Source organism: Xyrauchen texanus, chromosome 39 (assembly GCF_025860055.1).
Source record: "Xyrauchen texanus isolate HMW12.3.18 chromosome 39, RBS_HiC_50CHRs, whole genome shotgun sequence".
NCBI lineage: Eukaryota > Metazoa > Chordata > Actinopteri > Cypriniformes > Catostomidae > Xyrauchen > Xyrauchen texanus.
In genome coordinates, this window is record NC_068314.1 from 29,149,344 (window position 1) to 29,163,748 (window position 14,405).

The following is a 14,405-nucleotide window of genomic DNA, read 5'->3' on the forward strand; positions in this document are numbered from 1 at the left end:
TTCACATGCCTTTCTGGCTGTGAGAAAGATGAAGAAGAGGAAAAATAGAGCAGACTGCAATGGGGTTGGGGGCAAGAAAGGGAGAATTATAAAAAGGCGGAGGTGGGGTTACACAATAAGGGTAGAGAGAGTCTGAAAGAAAGAGAGAGAGAGAAATCTGAGCGGAATCTGCCTCCACTTCGTCTCTCTTGCTCAAGTACACAAGCCACTGACAGAAACAGCCACACACAGACAGAGAGAGAGAGAGAGGGGGTAGAGAGAGAGAGAGAGAGAGAGAGAGAGAGAGAGAGAGAGAGAGAGAGAGAGGAGCATGCATACAGATCCGTCTTCTGTAGATCACCTACACAGTGTCAGAAATAGAGCTGAGATTTAAGGCAGTTGCTTACAAAGGATCTGCATGAATTCTTGGGAGGTGTGCTAATATATCAACCTGACAGAGGATACAGGTTGATTGACTAACATCAGAAAGTAAACCAACAAGCATGTGAAGACAAAAAGAGAACATGACGAAGAAGAGACTGAGATGTATGCTGAAATGACCTATCTTGTCACGGTAAGGAAGTTTATTGTTTCCTCTCTAGATTCAAACACTTGAGCATTGCATTAGCATACACATTGCAGAAGCAATCCTATGAGTATTTACACTGAAAAAGGACAGAAAATCATTCAAATAGAGAAGTAACAACATAACAATGTTACATAGCAACCTGTCAGATATGTAATCACATAGTTTCTATCGCATTAAAGGATCAATCCAAATGCTGTTTGATTTTGCATCACAAAATATTTTTCACTGAAGTGTCTGCAGTTTAAAACTTGACCTCAAGTTTAGCCGTGACAGGTTGAGACTTTTCCACACAGCGTGCCAGTTATGGTCAGCATGCAGAGCACATAGGAATAGAGTAGCACTGACTCACACATTAGCTCGGCCGAGGAAAGAGAGAGGGAGACAGATAATGCTTCATGTCGCATTGAAATTCCACAGCCTGAGCTTTGTAAAAATAAGGATAACACGGTGAGCAAGTGAAAATTCTGTGTGTGTGTGTGTGTGTGTGTGTGTGTGTGTGTGTGTGCGGGAGGGTTTGGGTGGTTTACAAGGACATTTTTTTTAGGTTACAAACTGTAAATTACAAGGGTATTATGCTATAAATGTAGTTTATGAGGACATTTCTAGTGTCCCCATAATTAAAATCGCATAAACACACTAAACAATGTTTTATTGAAAATGTAAAAATGCTGAAAGTTTTTTTGTGAGGGTTAGGTTTAAGAGTAGGGTTAGGGGATAGAATCTGTAGTTTGTCATTATGTCTATGGAGAGTCCTCATAAGGATAGCTGCACCAACATGTGTGTGTGTGTGTGTGTGAGACTGTGCTGAATGTGCCCAGTCTGCCCACCCCACCCCACATCTAGCTTGCGTCCACGTTGCTCGGCTGTTCCGCTGTCGCAGTTGAATTTACAGAAGCTAGCTTACGCTCTCTGCTTCTATCTCCCAGTTGCCACAGCGAGCCTATTGTTATTGTCCTCCTCCACTCACTCCTCGGAGGGGTCTCAGCTCACGGAGCTAATCCCTCTCTGCCTCTTCATGTGTGGGGAGGAAGCAGGCGTGTGTAGGTGTCATGATGGAAGATTGGACCAATACACGTGAGAGTGTTGGCAGGTGTTCGATGCGTTATGCGGCTTCAAGACAGTGAGCGTGAGTGTACAATTAGGACAGATTGTGTGTGGTAAATACAGAAATGCGGGTGTGCTATTATATATATTTTGGAAGTGTTCCTGTGTGGTTCTGTTTGAAATCACTGCTGGGACTAAATTTACTGAATTAAAGGGATATTCTGGGTTCAATTCAAATTAAGCACAATTGAGAGCATTACTTACCACAAAAAATGGCTTTGACCTTCCCTCACTTTCTTTTAAAAAGCAAAAAACAAATCAAGAATACAGTGAGGCATTTACAATGGAAGTGAATGGGGCCAATTCTTTGCAGGTGTTAAAGGCAAACATATTAAGCATATAATTTTCTAAAAGCACACATTCATTCTTCTGTTAAAACTTGTGTATAATTAGTGTGCTTTAAAGTTGTTTAAATCTAAGCTTTCATAGGCATTTTGAAGTTTTAGCATATGCAGTGCTAGGTTGTCATGCAACAAAGCTGTAAATGTGGATATAACTTTAAACAAAAAAGGTTAGTAAGTGGTTTTATCATATTAAAATCATGTTAACATGCACATTGCTTATGTCTTGTGGAAATACTTTTAAAACTGTGAGTATTTCAACGTTAACAGATTGGCCCTATTCACTTCCATTGTGAGAGCCTTACTGTAACCAAGTCAAAATACATTTTTGTGGTGCTAAACATCATGCCCCAAATGGTCTAGATTGAGCTTAACTTGTCTCAAACCCTGAATATTAATTTAAGCAAACGCACACATTTTCTTATACAGAATTTTCATTATTATCTACTTTTCCATAAATGAAAGTAAATAGGGACAGAGTCCCTAACATTCTGCCTAACATCTCTTTTTGTGTGTCAATTAAGAAAGTCATACAAGTTTGGAACAACATGAGGGCGAGTAAAATATTTACATTTTTGAGCGAACTAACACTTTAAATCAATTAAGCGGTTTTGAAAGACTGGCCCATTTATTTTCTTCCCCCAAAGGTAAACATTTCCTTTGATGAAAGCCCTCATTCAGTCCAGATATTGAATTTTGGACATGGGGGTGCTGATGTCATTGAATCAAACATTCCAATTTGTGCTGGAAAGTGTCTTGACAGCTCATAAAAATGCAAACAGATATCAATGAATAAAGCCGTACCAAGAAATTAAACACATGACTTAGAAGATAATTGCATAGTTTGTTTATCGTAATGTTGATTAGCCCTCAGTTTTGTGTATGGGCATGATTACTGAATGCAAATATACTCTTATTTCTTGCATGAGGGAGTTTGAAAGGTCTCTGACAGTACATCACTATAAACATTATTATCATAAAAGTTGCTCATTGTTTATATTAGATATTAAGTACTCTAGATGTCCTTTTTATAAGGCAATCTTTAGCCAACTAAATATTTATCTTAACAACAGTACATTTATGGATATGTCATAGTTATTTCACCTCTAAATACTACTATCACCCATTGGGTTCCTCATGTTTCTAGGACTGTTTACAAAATCTGGGTTATTAAAAGTGATGTGTGTAATTTTTTTAATGCTGAAATACTTTCTCCTATCCAAATTTAATATGAATAGACAACTATAAGTATATTTGTAGGTTAATTCCCACGAAAGTGACCAATATAGCAACTTTAGCTAAACCAATGAATTGAGTTTGGGGCAGACTGCTTTTTTGGCCCACCAATAAAAGACAGGGGGAGCATGTTCAGGATTGTTTACCTGTCATTATTTTTGCAGTTCCATATGGTGATCCTATTGAGACACAAAAATTACACTTCACCAATGGCTGATCAGTTTGGACATTTTTTTTAATTATTATTATTGTGATTGCTATTTACAGTAAACTCCAATATGATAAACATAAAAACAAACAGTCATACAAACAAAAAACTTGTGATTCCTTTTAACCAACATTTAACCATGTGTTGCCTATGAACTACTGCCAACTGGAAATACTGTTTTCAAAAGGGTTCACATTTGAGTCCTTTTAAAAAAAAAAAAATAATAATAAATAAAAAAATTGCATCTGTCTGCTGTATAAATAGGTTGTCCAAAGCTCTATTTTCATCGACTTGAATATTGTATTATAAATATATATTAAATTATAAGTATATTATTATTGAATAATATTAATAATAATAATAATTATTATTATTATTTTTCAATTGTAATTTATTTCTTTAATAATTTCTTAATTTCTTAACCATTGCTATGCTGTCTGGTTAAACCATCCAGCCTTAAATTTGGTGGAAAACAGAAGGAACTGAAGGAACCTTTTAATGCAGTAAAATGCTCTCACCTTCCTTTCATTTCTGACTTGCTGTTATTTTAGATTTGTAAAGTAACAACAGAGTCCAAACATAAAAATGATTGCACTGGGTCATATCATGATTTACATTTTATTTTGATTAGTCATTCAGCCCTAACTTCACATTTAAATTAATTGTTTGGTTGGATATTTTATTCTTATTTTAGGAAGTTTGACAGTATATTTGAATGTGCTGTATTTTCATATCCATATGTTTTCTGATTTTGTTAAGATCTTTTGCCAGCTCCAAAATTCATTGAAATCAATTCCACTTTGAAATCTCAGATGTCTTGATGTCATAATGCATGCAGCTATTGTACTCCACTCTAAACCCTTATCATGCCTCTCATCTAATTTAGATCCAAAGGCAATCTAAATGAGAGGACATTTATTTGAGCTCAGCTCATAGTGGGGTTATTGTACATTTTTCCTGCTGTGTCCGAATTCTAAGGTAGCTGTCCTATCAGTCAATGACTTAACATTTAGTGTATGCATACAAAGGTACCTAGATACATTCAGGCCAACCGAACCACAAAGGGCTTTTCATCTAGAACAAAATCAAGATAGTGTTGGTATATAAGCATTTCTTTAATAACTACAATACTACTTTCATGCTAGAAGTGTAAAAGCTGTAAAAAGTTAAAAAAAAAGTACATTTATACACAAACTATGGCTATCAACTACTTCATCGACATTAGATTTAGATGCCCAGATGAAGAAAATAAGTCTTCAGTTATGGGTCTAAACATTTCTGTTCAGTTAGCTTGTAAACTGTAATCACTGGCACAGCTACTTGACAAGTTTCCCTACCTTTTTCCCCCATAGAATAACATACTTGACCATTGACGTCCATTTATAATTGCTTTAAAAGAGCCTATTCCAATGCATTTCAAAGGTGACAGCAGAGAGTGCCCAGGCCCACGGTCCACTGTCAACAGCCACTTCACATTGAGCTCTGAGACAAGAAGCTTCAGTGGGGAAGGGCAAAACACTGACATGGCTCTGCCTTCTAAAAATACAAACACCGGGGGCTGACTGTACAGCTGCAAACAAATACTATGGGTTATTTTTCAAATGCAAATACAACACTCCAGCTAATTTGCACGCTATAGTTGTGTATCAAATGATGTACTAAACACAGCATACTTAAACTATACTACAATTTATTCGGCCAACTAATGTATGAATCATTGAAGTACAGTATGGCTTCAAATGGAACTCCATAGAGAACTCCATGGACATTTCCATGGAAGCATTCGCCATTTTTCAGTTGAAAGAAAATAAAATTTCAACGGCATTTCAAATTAATGTGTTTCTGCTAGCTTTAGCATGTTAGCCAACCTGAGTCCAGTTGTCTCAAATGATGCAAAATATATTTTCATGTGGGGTGATGGTAAAGCATTCAACTCAAGTTCGTAAGGTGCTGTCTCCTGCATTGTAGGTTCGGTAGTTGCTACACCTGCCGTCTTGACACATTATTTCAGGCCAGCACTGTCAGCACTCTTCTGTTTGCTACATAAGAAAAGCTGCATTTTATACTTCCAAAAAGGTGTATTATCCGGGTACTCGCAGCATACTAGGTCTGAACGCATTACTCGCGCTACATATACGTGTTTTATGTTTTTGTTTTTACTGCGGTTGCTTTGAGCACTTTTAGTCTCGTTAAAATGATTTTTACACTCAATATTTTTTTTTCTCCTAACAATGCCCAGCATTGTACGCACATGCATCACAAGAGGCTAACAGAATAAAAAACATTTAAATCTGTTCCGTTTGATAAAAATCAACCACTCAGACATGAAATGGCCTGAATTTGAGGAAACCCCCATATACTGAATGGTGTAGAAGAGCGCAGAAGTAAGAGAAATGGGGCAAACCTAATGTCAAAATTTTTTTGCTGGCTTGTACAGTTTTTCAGCAAAAGTAAGATGGATTTTTGTAGGGTTTATAGCAATATCTTAATCCTGCAGGTAAGTGTTTGTGTGTGTGTGTGTGTGGAAGCTGGTTTATCACATAAACATCTGTTAAAGTCTTTTCATGTTAGCATCGCTAATGAGACTGAGGGTGTGTCACCTCCAAGTGCGAAAAAGAGATAGAGAGGCGAGACGGTGAAAGAAGGGGAGAGAATGAAAGGGTGAGTGAAGGGAGACAATTTATGCAACACACCCCTCCATTCTCTGACATGTGAGTCTTCAATAATGCCAGATGTTTCCATGATTAAGAAGATGAGACGGGCTAAGTGCTGCTTAGCAGATATATTTGTTTTTGCAAAAACATCCTCATTTGACTATAACAGTGGGTTTGACTGTGTTTATTGATCTGCAACAGAGGAAATGTCATCTTGTGTTATTTAGGCTTACCACTTGTGAACAGCTCTCTCGTTCTGTACAGTTGAAAATGAAATGCATAGCCTCAAACCACATACACATATGTGAGTCTGATGTCTTGTTTAACATATAATCATTCCAGCAATGTCCTTGCTATCTAGCTGCTGTAATCCCTTTTTTATTATCTTGGACTGGCCCCTGAACAGTTCTAGATAATCCCCATTAAACTGGCCTTAATAAAAATTTATAGCAACAACAGCACTATATCCAGCAGATTTAATGTACATTAGTGAGACTTGGGGAAGGGACTTCTAAAAAGGAAACGTTGGCATGTGGTCCAGTTGAAGAATTATATGATGACATATACTGTATGGTTTGGAATCGAAAAACGTATTACATTTTTTTGACAAAATAATGAAACTGGATGATAGTCATGATGTTCAGTTCTGATACCAGCTCTTGAATGTCTGCATTCTTTCGCAAATATGGACAGACCACAAAACTACTCTTAGAGTGTTTACTGTGCCGCTGAATCTACAGTGCTACAGAGTTTTGATTAATAAAAGAAGAAAACTCAAGTTTTTATTGCATTGTCCTCGCTGGTTGCAAACAAAAAGAAACAAATGCCTTGTGTGAGCAAGTTTTTACAATAAATCGATCAAAAGACCCACACATCAGTCATCAGCTTTTGGTTTGAATCAGTCTAACAATTCATTCACTGAATCAAAGTATTTCTATACTCAGGCACTGAACTGCAGGTCATTACTTTCCTCAACTCAAACTGAATCAAGAACTGAAAGTACATTACATGTATTTTGTTGGAAATTAGTTTGATGTAGATGTACACGGTACGGATTAAAGTGCCCGTGTACCTCCACCATTATATGTAGGAAACAGTATGTGTGAGCTAGGAATTAAATTAAACTGCTTATTCTACATTATTAAGTAAGGAAATTTATAATGGAATTACTCGCGTTCGACAACCATTAAATAACCATTAGATAAACGACAAATAGCTATATTATTTGTCTGAATAAAATCCTCCACCATTAAAATCGTAATACAACTTCTTGTTGTATCCGCTCACAATTTCTATAGTAAGGAATTAGCTTTAATAAGGGAATTATGATTAATTAATTCATTCGAGCAATGTTATTCTCATGGATTATTGAAAATAATATTACACATATTTAGGTACAGCTTTGAAGCTAAATCATTTTAAAACAGGTTTGAGATTATTTATCAAAATATACCACAGTCAAATTATCTTTGAATACAGACAAACTTTATTCCTTTTCTAAACATAAACTAATCTAACACATGAAACATGAAACAGGTTAGTGAGTAAAGTGACAGATGATCAATACAGTGAAAATGTACTTTATGCAGTCTGTTGACAATGCCTTCAAAACCATTTATCCTTTTTTGAGTCTAAATCGATTTGCAATCGAATAACCCAAAGTACAACTCAGCACTTTGAGCAAAAGCCTGGAGATGTACTTGCGTGTCATTGCATTTATTTGCATTGCGTATCCATGAGTTGTATTTCCTTGTGTTGCTTGGTTCTTTGGCGTTTGTAGAAAGTTCCTTCCATCTATGTTTACACTCTGTTATGATTGAAAATAGTTATTGTCTGGATGAAGAGAGGCCTTCTGCAAGAAGGACTCGTGACTGCCGTTGGGTGTGTGAAATGTAGAGCAGAGAGTGAGAGGTTTCCTCAGGACTTTTGGTGTCTCATGGACTCTACATGTCACGGCATTGAAAAAAACTGACCCCTCCGCTCGTCCACTCTCACTATCGTCCACTCTCACTCCTTTTCCAGGACCTGGAAAGCCCCTAAGCTCTCCTGAGACGGACGACCCGGGCAGTCAGACGTTCGCTCCGGAGTTGGTACCAAGACCACTCCATCCCCCGGTGAAAGTCCGGGAGGAGAATCCTTGTTTTCCCTTATTATCCTCTGCTGCACCGCCTTCGGGCTGCGGAACCCACATTCTCAATAAAAGAGCGATTTCCTCACTCCCTGGGTCACCTCGCCTCTGGACCCGCAACTGCTCAGCCCCGTCAGGCCAGAGCTGAAGATTTCTGAAGACGCCTTTCCAGGACCTCTTCCTCAGTCTCTAACCCACCCCCTGCTGGGTGCGCGGAGAAAGGTAAGTGCTTTGAGTCTTTTCTCAGCACCCAAGCCTCGGGACGCTCTTCTGCCTCCCAACGCGCTGTTACCTGCTCCCCCCTGCTTCGAAGCCCCACCCGGTAGCGATCAGCTCTCTAGTGCCCCTCACGCGGAGTCTGGACGCGTGGATTTCGCTGTCCAACACGCCACGTTGGTTGGCCAGGACCATCCGACTCGGCTACGAGATTCAATTCACCCGGCTCCCACCTCGTTGCAGCTGTATTCGCTCCACCTCCGTACGCAGTGAAAAATCCAATGCTTTACAGGCAGAGATCACGACTCTGCTTCTCAATGATGCGATAGAGCCCGTCCCTCCAGCACCTGAGATGAAGAAGGGTTTCTACAGCTCTTAATTCACTGTACCCAAGAAAGTTGGTGGGTTGCAACCAATCTTGGACTTGCGAGTTCTCAACCGGGCCTTACACAATCTCCTGTTCAAAATGCTCACGCAGAGACGGATTCTAACCTGCGTTCGACAGCTAGATTGGTTCGCAGTGGTAGACCTGAAGGACGCCTACTTCCACATCTCCATCTTGCCTCGACACTGATCCTTTCTACAGTTTGCATTCGACGGCCAGGCATATCAGTACAAGGTCCTCCCCTTCGGTCCCTGTCCCCTCGCATCTTCACCAAGGTCGCAGAGGCAGCCCTTGCCTGCTACAAGAAGTGGGCATCCGCATACTCAATTACCTCAACAACTGGCTCATTCTGGCTCACTCTCGTGAGTTACTATGCACTCACAGGGACCAGGTGCTCAGGCACCTCAGCCATCTAAGGCTTCAGGTCAACTGGGAAAAGAGCAAGCTCGCCCCGGTTCAGAGCATCTCTTTTCTCAGCATGGAGATAGACTCTGTCTCAATGACAACGTGCCTCAGCGTGTTGATGCATATGAGACCACTTCAGACTCGAGTCTCGAGATGGGCATGGTGTCACGGCACATACCGTGTGATAATCACCCCCTCCTGCGGTCAGACTTTCAACCCTTAGACAGACCTCTGTTTTCTGCAGACCGGAGTCCCCCTACAGCAGGTGTCCAGATGTGTCTTGGTCACCACAGAGACCTCTCGACAGGCACACTGCTGCTGGCTCCTGGACAGGGCCGGGCTACATTGGCACATCAACTGCCTAGAGTTGCTGGCTGTATCTCTTGCCCTGTGGAGGTTTCTCCCGTTAATTCAGGGCAAGCACATCTTGATCTGTTCAGACAACACCGCGACGGTAGCGTACATAATTCGCCAAGGCAGCGTGCGCACTCGTTCGTTATATGTCAGAACTCGCCCGTCCGCCGTCAGTTCGCTGCGCGCCACTCATATCTCTGGCAACCGCAACACGCCGGTGGACGCACTGTCACGACAGGTTTCACCCGGCGGAGAGTGGAGGCTCCACCCCAGGTGGTCCAGCTGATTTGGGGCCGATTCAGCATGGCACAGGCAGATCTCTTTGCCTCCCAGGACAACACTCACTGCCCGCTCTTGTACTCCCTGACAGAAGCCCCTCTCGGGACAGACGCGTTGGCACACAGCTGGACCCGGGGCTGCGCAAGTACTCATTTCCCCCAGTGAACCGTCTTGCACTGGTACTGTATAAGATATGGGAGGATGAGGAACATCCTAACCCTCCCTGGAAAATCCCCCTGAGGAAGGACCATCTTTCTCAGGGACATTGCACCCTCTGGCACCTGCGCCCAGACCTCTGGAACCTCCACGTCTAGCCCTTGGACGGGACGTGGAAGATCTGAATCTGAATGATCTATCACCTGCAAAAACCTGACTGACAGACGCCTGCTCGCTTCCCTGTATACCCGTATGTCCGGGGGCGGGACATGCAAATTCTGTTTGCCAATTTCTCATTGGCTTTTTCTCAAGTTCAGAGGCATGCGAGGCTCCCAAGGAAGACCCCTTGTGTCACTTCATTTGACACAATGTCTCATTCCCTCCCTCAGGGTAGGATAATTTTCTCATCATTTACTGAACACAAACAAAGATATATATTGAAGAATGTTTCATGTGTTTTTGTCCTTACAATGTAAGTCAATGTGAATAAATACTTTCAAGATCCAAAAAGGACATAAAGGTTCGAATGGTTTAATCCATGTTTTCTGAAGAGATATTATAGCTTTGGATGGTAAGCAAAGTAAAAATTCAGTCATTATTTACAAAAAAATTTAATTTCCACCCAGCTCTTCTACTCACGTTCATGAGAGAACTCTTTCACATGTCCTCACGCTTGACACAGGCATGTTTGCATCTTCTCACAAGAACTTTGTTACATCGCCCCACAATGTCATTTCATGTGAGAAAATGTAAGTGTGCATGCAGACGTTCTTCAAAACATATTTGTTTGAGCTCCTCATTAGAAAGAAAGTCATATGAATTTGAAACGGCATGAAGGTGTGTAAATGGTGAGAAAATTATCATTTTGGGTGAACTATCCCTTGATTCCCAGCTCTAATAACAATTATAAAAGCCCTGTTCATATTAAAGTTCATTAAAAAATTACTGATGGCTTTAGTCAAAGTAAAGCTTTCTAGTTTATTTATTCATATAAGATGACACACAGCTGTGGACAGCAGTCTGGATGGTCGAACTTGAGCACACATCTCAAACACACTCTCTCTCTCTCTCTCTCTCTGATGTCAGGTTTGGCTCAGGCATCCAAGGGCAAGGGCTGACTCCTGGCTGCTAGTAAATAGCAGCACAGCAAATGAGCTGTGTGGATGCGCATGTATGTGTGTGAGCATGTGCGTAATAGGGTCAAAAGGGCTGTTGGACTTTACCTCTTGTCCTCGTTGAAGAGGGCAGATGATCTGAGGGCAGGAGAGATCACAGACATCTGCCTCATAGAGAAAGAAAAAACTTCACTGTCACAATACAGCCCATCAATGCATATGCACCCAGACACATCGTCTTCTCTGGCGCATTTTTGTAAGCACATATACAAACGAATCAACTAAAAGAGCTCTAAAATCAAAGTGAATCAAAGCTGACAGGATTGGGATGTGATGTCTCCATGTTGTGGGTACATATGGTGCCATAGCTCTGATTGCCTTTGAGGCCCTCTTTATAAAGAAGCAGATAGCTAATTTTCAGACGAATGTGGCCGAGTATGTTGCGCATCGTATCTGCTAGGCACAGTATGCTCTGCTGTCAAAAATGAACACGTTTTGTGCTGAGAGTGGTATGGATAGGTCTGAAGACAAAGCGCTACTCATTCACAATCCTCAAGGGCAGATCTGTGAACAAGCAATTTTGCAGCCTGCTGATGAACACAAACAATGACAGTGAAACAGCTCAAATAGATTTATCAAGCAGATGGCCATTAACATTTTATTTGTTGCTCAGCAGAACAATGTTGTCATACCTTGCAAACTTATAGCAGAGAGCAGTTTCTCTGACCAGTTCAGCTTCTTCTTCATCTGACAGATTGATTTTTTCTTTAATGTCATTTAGAAAAGTGATAAAATGAAATATTCTGTGGGAAGTTATTAAGAGAATTCACTCTGGTTTGAAAAACTGAGAATCTGTTTTTAATCTAATCCTGATTTATGTGTGTTTTGATAATGTGAGAGATAAGCAATGCAAAAAAATGTGCTACTGCAAACAAGCTAAACATGAATTGTTTGTTGTTGGCACGTGGGGTTGGATGACAGTTTTTGAATATAATCTTTTATGGCTCCTGTTTTTTCAACTCACAACTCACTGATTCACTCTGTCATTTGTGAGTGTTACATCTGAACCCTATTGCACATGCAAACTCACTTGGACATTTCCCTGTAAAAACATGAAAAATGTAAAAAAAAATCAAACCATTTTGCAACGTGGCTGACATGTCGGCACTGAAAATGATGAAGATGATGATGATGACGTGAAGATCCCAAGTGCAAATGTATTAACAAACGTGAAATCCAAAAACCCTAACTATAAACGTGAAACATGAACTTGACTATAAATTATGACTAGACATAAACTTGGCTTGACATTAACTTGACTTGACTTAGCATTACACGTTACCAAACACACAATACCTAACAAAGGACAATGGAAAACATGACATAGATAACCAATGAACAAACAGCACTGATAACAACATGAACATGGAGGGAAACATGAAATCACATGACAAGGAAATCACATGACATGAAACAGGAACTAGAATTTCAAAATAAAAGACATGAAAAACATGAACCAACAAAATACACATGACAGCCGTAGCTTGTGAGAACATATTTTACTTAAAGGTTCAATACAAGTTAAGCTCAATCGACAGCATTTGTGGCATAATGTTGATTTAAAGAAAAAAAAAGAAGAAAAAAATCGAGGTTAGTGTGAGGCACTTGAAAGTGAATGGGACAATGAAAGTGAATGTGGCCAATTTTCGTAGGGTTTAAACAGAAATGTGAAACTAATAATTTTTTAAAAGCACTTGCATTAATTCTTCTGTTAAAACTTGTGTATTATTTGAGCTGTAAATTTGTTTAAATTGTATTTTTTACAGTCATTATAGGGTTTGTTGACGTTACATCATTGTGGTAACATGGTTAGAAAATTGACTATAACTTTCCACAGAAAAGATTAGTAAGTGAGTTTATCACACTAAAATCATATTTAAATGCATATACTTCGTGTCTTGTGGCTAAACTTTTGAAACAGTGAGTATTTTAACATTCCAAAATTGGCTCCCTTTCACTTCCATTGTAAGTGCCACACTGGAATCAAGATTTTTGATTTTTTTTAAAGAAAAGATGGGGAGTCAAAATAATTTTTTGATAGCACAAAAATATAAGTATTTTTTTTTTTTAAAGAAAAGATGGGATGAGTCAAAATTATTTTTTGAATAGCACAAAAATATAAGTATTTTTGTGGTAGTCAATATTATGCCACAAATGGTGTCGTCGGAACAGCAACTCAGAAAAAACAGAAAAATTTAAAAGACTATGAGGAAAAACGTTCCTTATGGGATGCATGCAAGAGATTCATATATCTTAAAGGGGCCATGACATGAGGAATACAATTTTCCTTGATCTTTTGACATGCAAGAGTTCACTGTACTATAAAAACATATTGTAAGTTTCAGAACTCAAAACGATGTCAAGTTACAACTCTTAAAAGGAGACCCCCATTCTAATGTCTTAATGTTTTGCGTATAAACGGGTCCTGGATGCATTTTTGTGCTATTTTTAATTGTTGGTCTAAGGGATTATGCACAAGACAGACGTCTTCGACTGCTTTCATGCATTTCTGGATTTTTAAGAGTGGTACAAATGCAACTTTTAAATAGTTTCTGTTCTGCTCCAGAAGTATGGTCTACCGAAAATGAGAACAGTTCATTAAAGCCTAAAAGAGTCCTGACACTAGATGCTAAAAATAAATTAATTATAAATAAAATAGTCTGCCTCGCCTTGTAAACTCTCATCCCTGTCTCATCAAGCAAGCTTGGTTAGGAATACTCAGCTATCTCTTCTCATTCATTTGCTCTCATGGGCAGCTTAGCCTGGGTCATCTTTGCATTTTCAACTCAGTCCTATTAATACTAATCACACCATCAGACTGGCTGGGGCAGAAGACTGCACTGTCAGTGCAACTGATCGTCTTAGATATTTGTTAAGAAAGAAAAGAGCGAAGTGGGACTCTGAGAGGTTTTGTTAACCTGTTTTAGAATGTTGCAAAAATGCTACTTCAGATTTCTAAATATTTGGACAGTTCATCATTAAAATGAATTAAAGTGCCATTTCCAGAAACAGACCAGGTCCTATTGAACAGACTGATTTTTCCTCGTAGACTGGCCAAACATAGAAAAGTGAAACCGACTGACTGCTGTCTGCTCAAAAGTGTTCATGTAATCTCAGAAGGTATGCTGCTGAATAATTTATAAGGAACCTCTGTTCTTTCAATTAAAAGGAAGTGACTCATAAACAGGGGTCAACA

At 39.5% G+C, this 14,405-nt stretch overlaps 1 protein-coding gene across 1 annotated transcript in view; it reads left to right on the top strand.

Moving 5' to 3' along the window:
- The first annotated feature begins 272 nt into the window (after nt 1–272).
- Nucleotides 273–14,405, top strand: part of LOC127632829 (leucine-rich repeat neuronal protein 2-like) — a 61,380-nt gene continuing 47,247 nt past the window's right edge. Inside the window, exon 1 of the mRNA XM_052111630.1 lies at nt 273–553. The gene's annotated coding sequence lies outside the window, so the exon portion shown is untranslated. The remainder of the gene's footprint in view (nt 554–14,405) is intronic.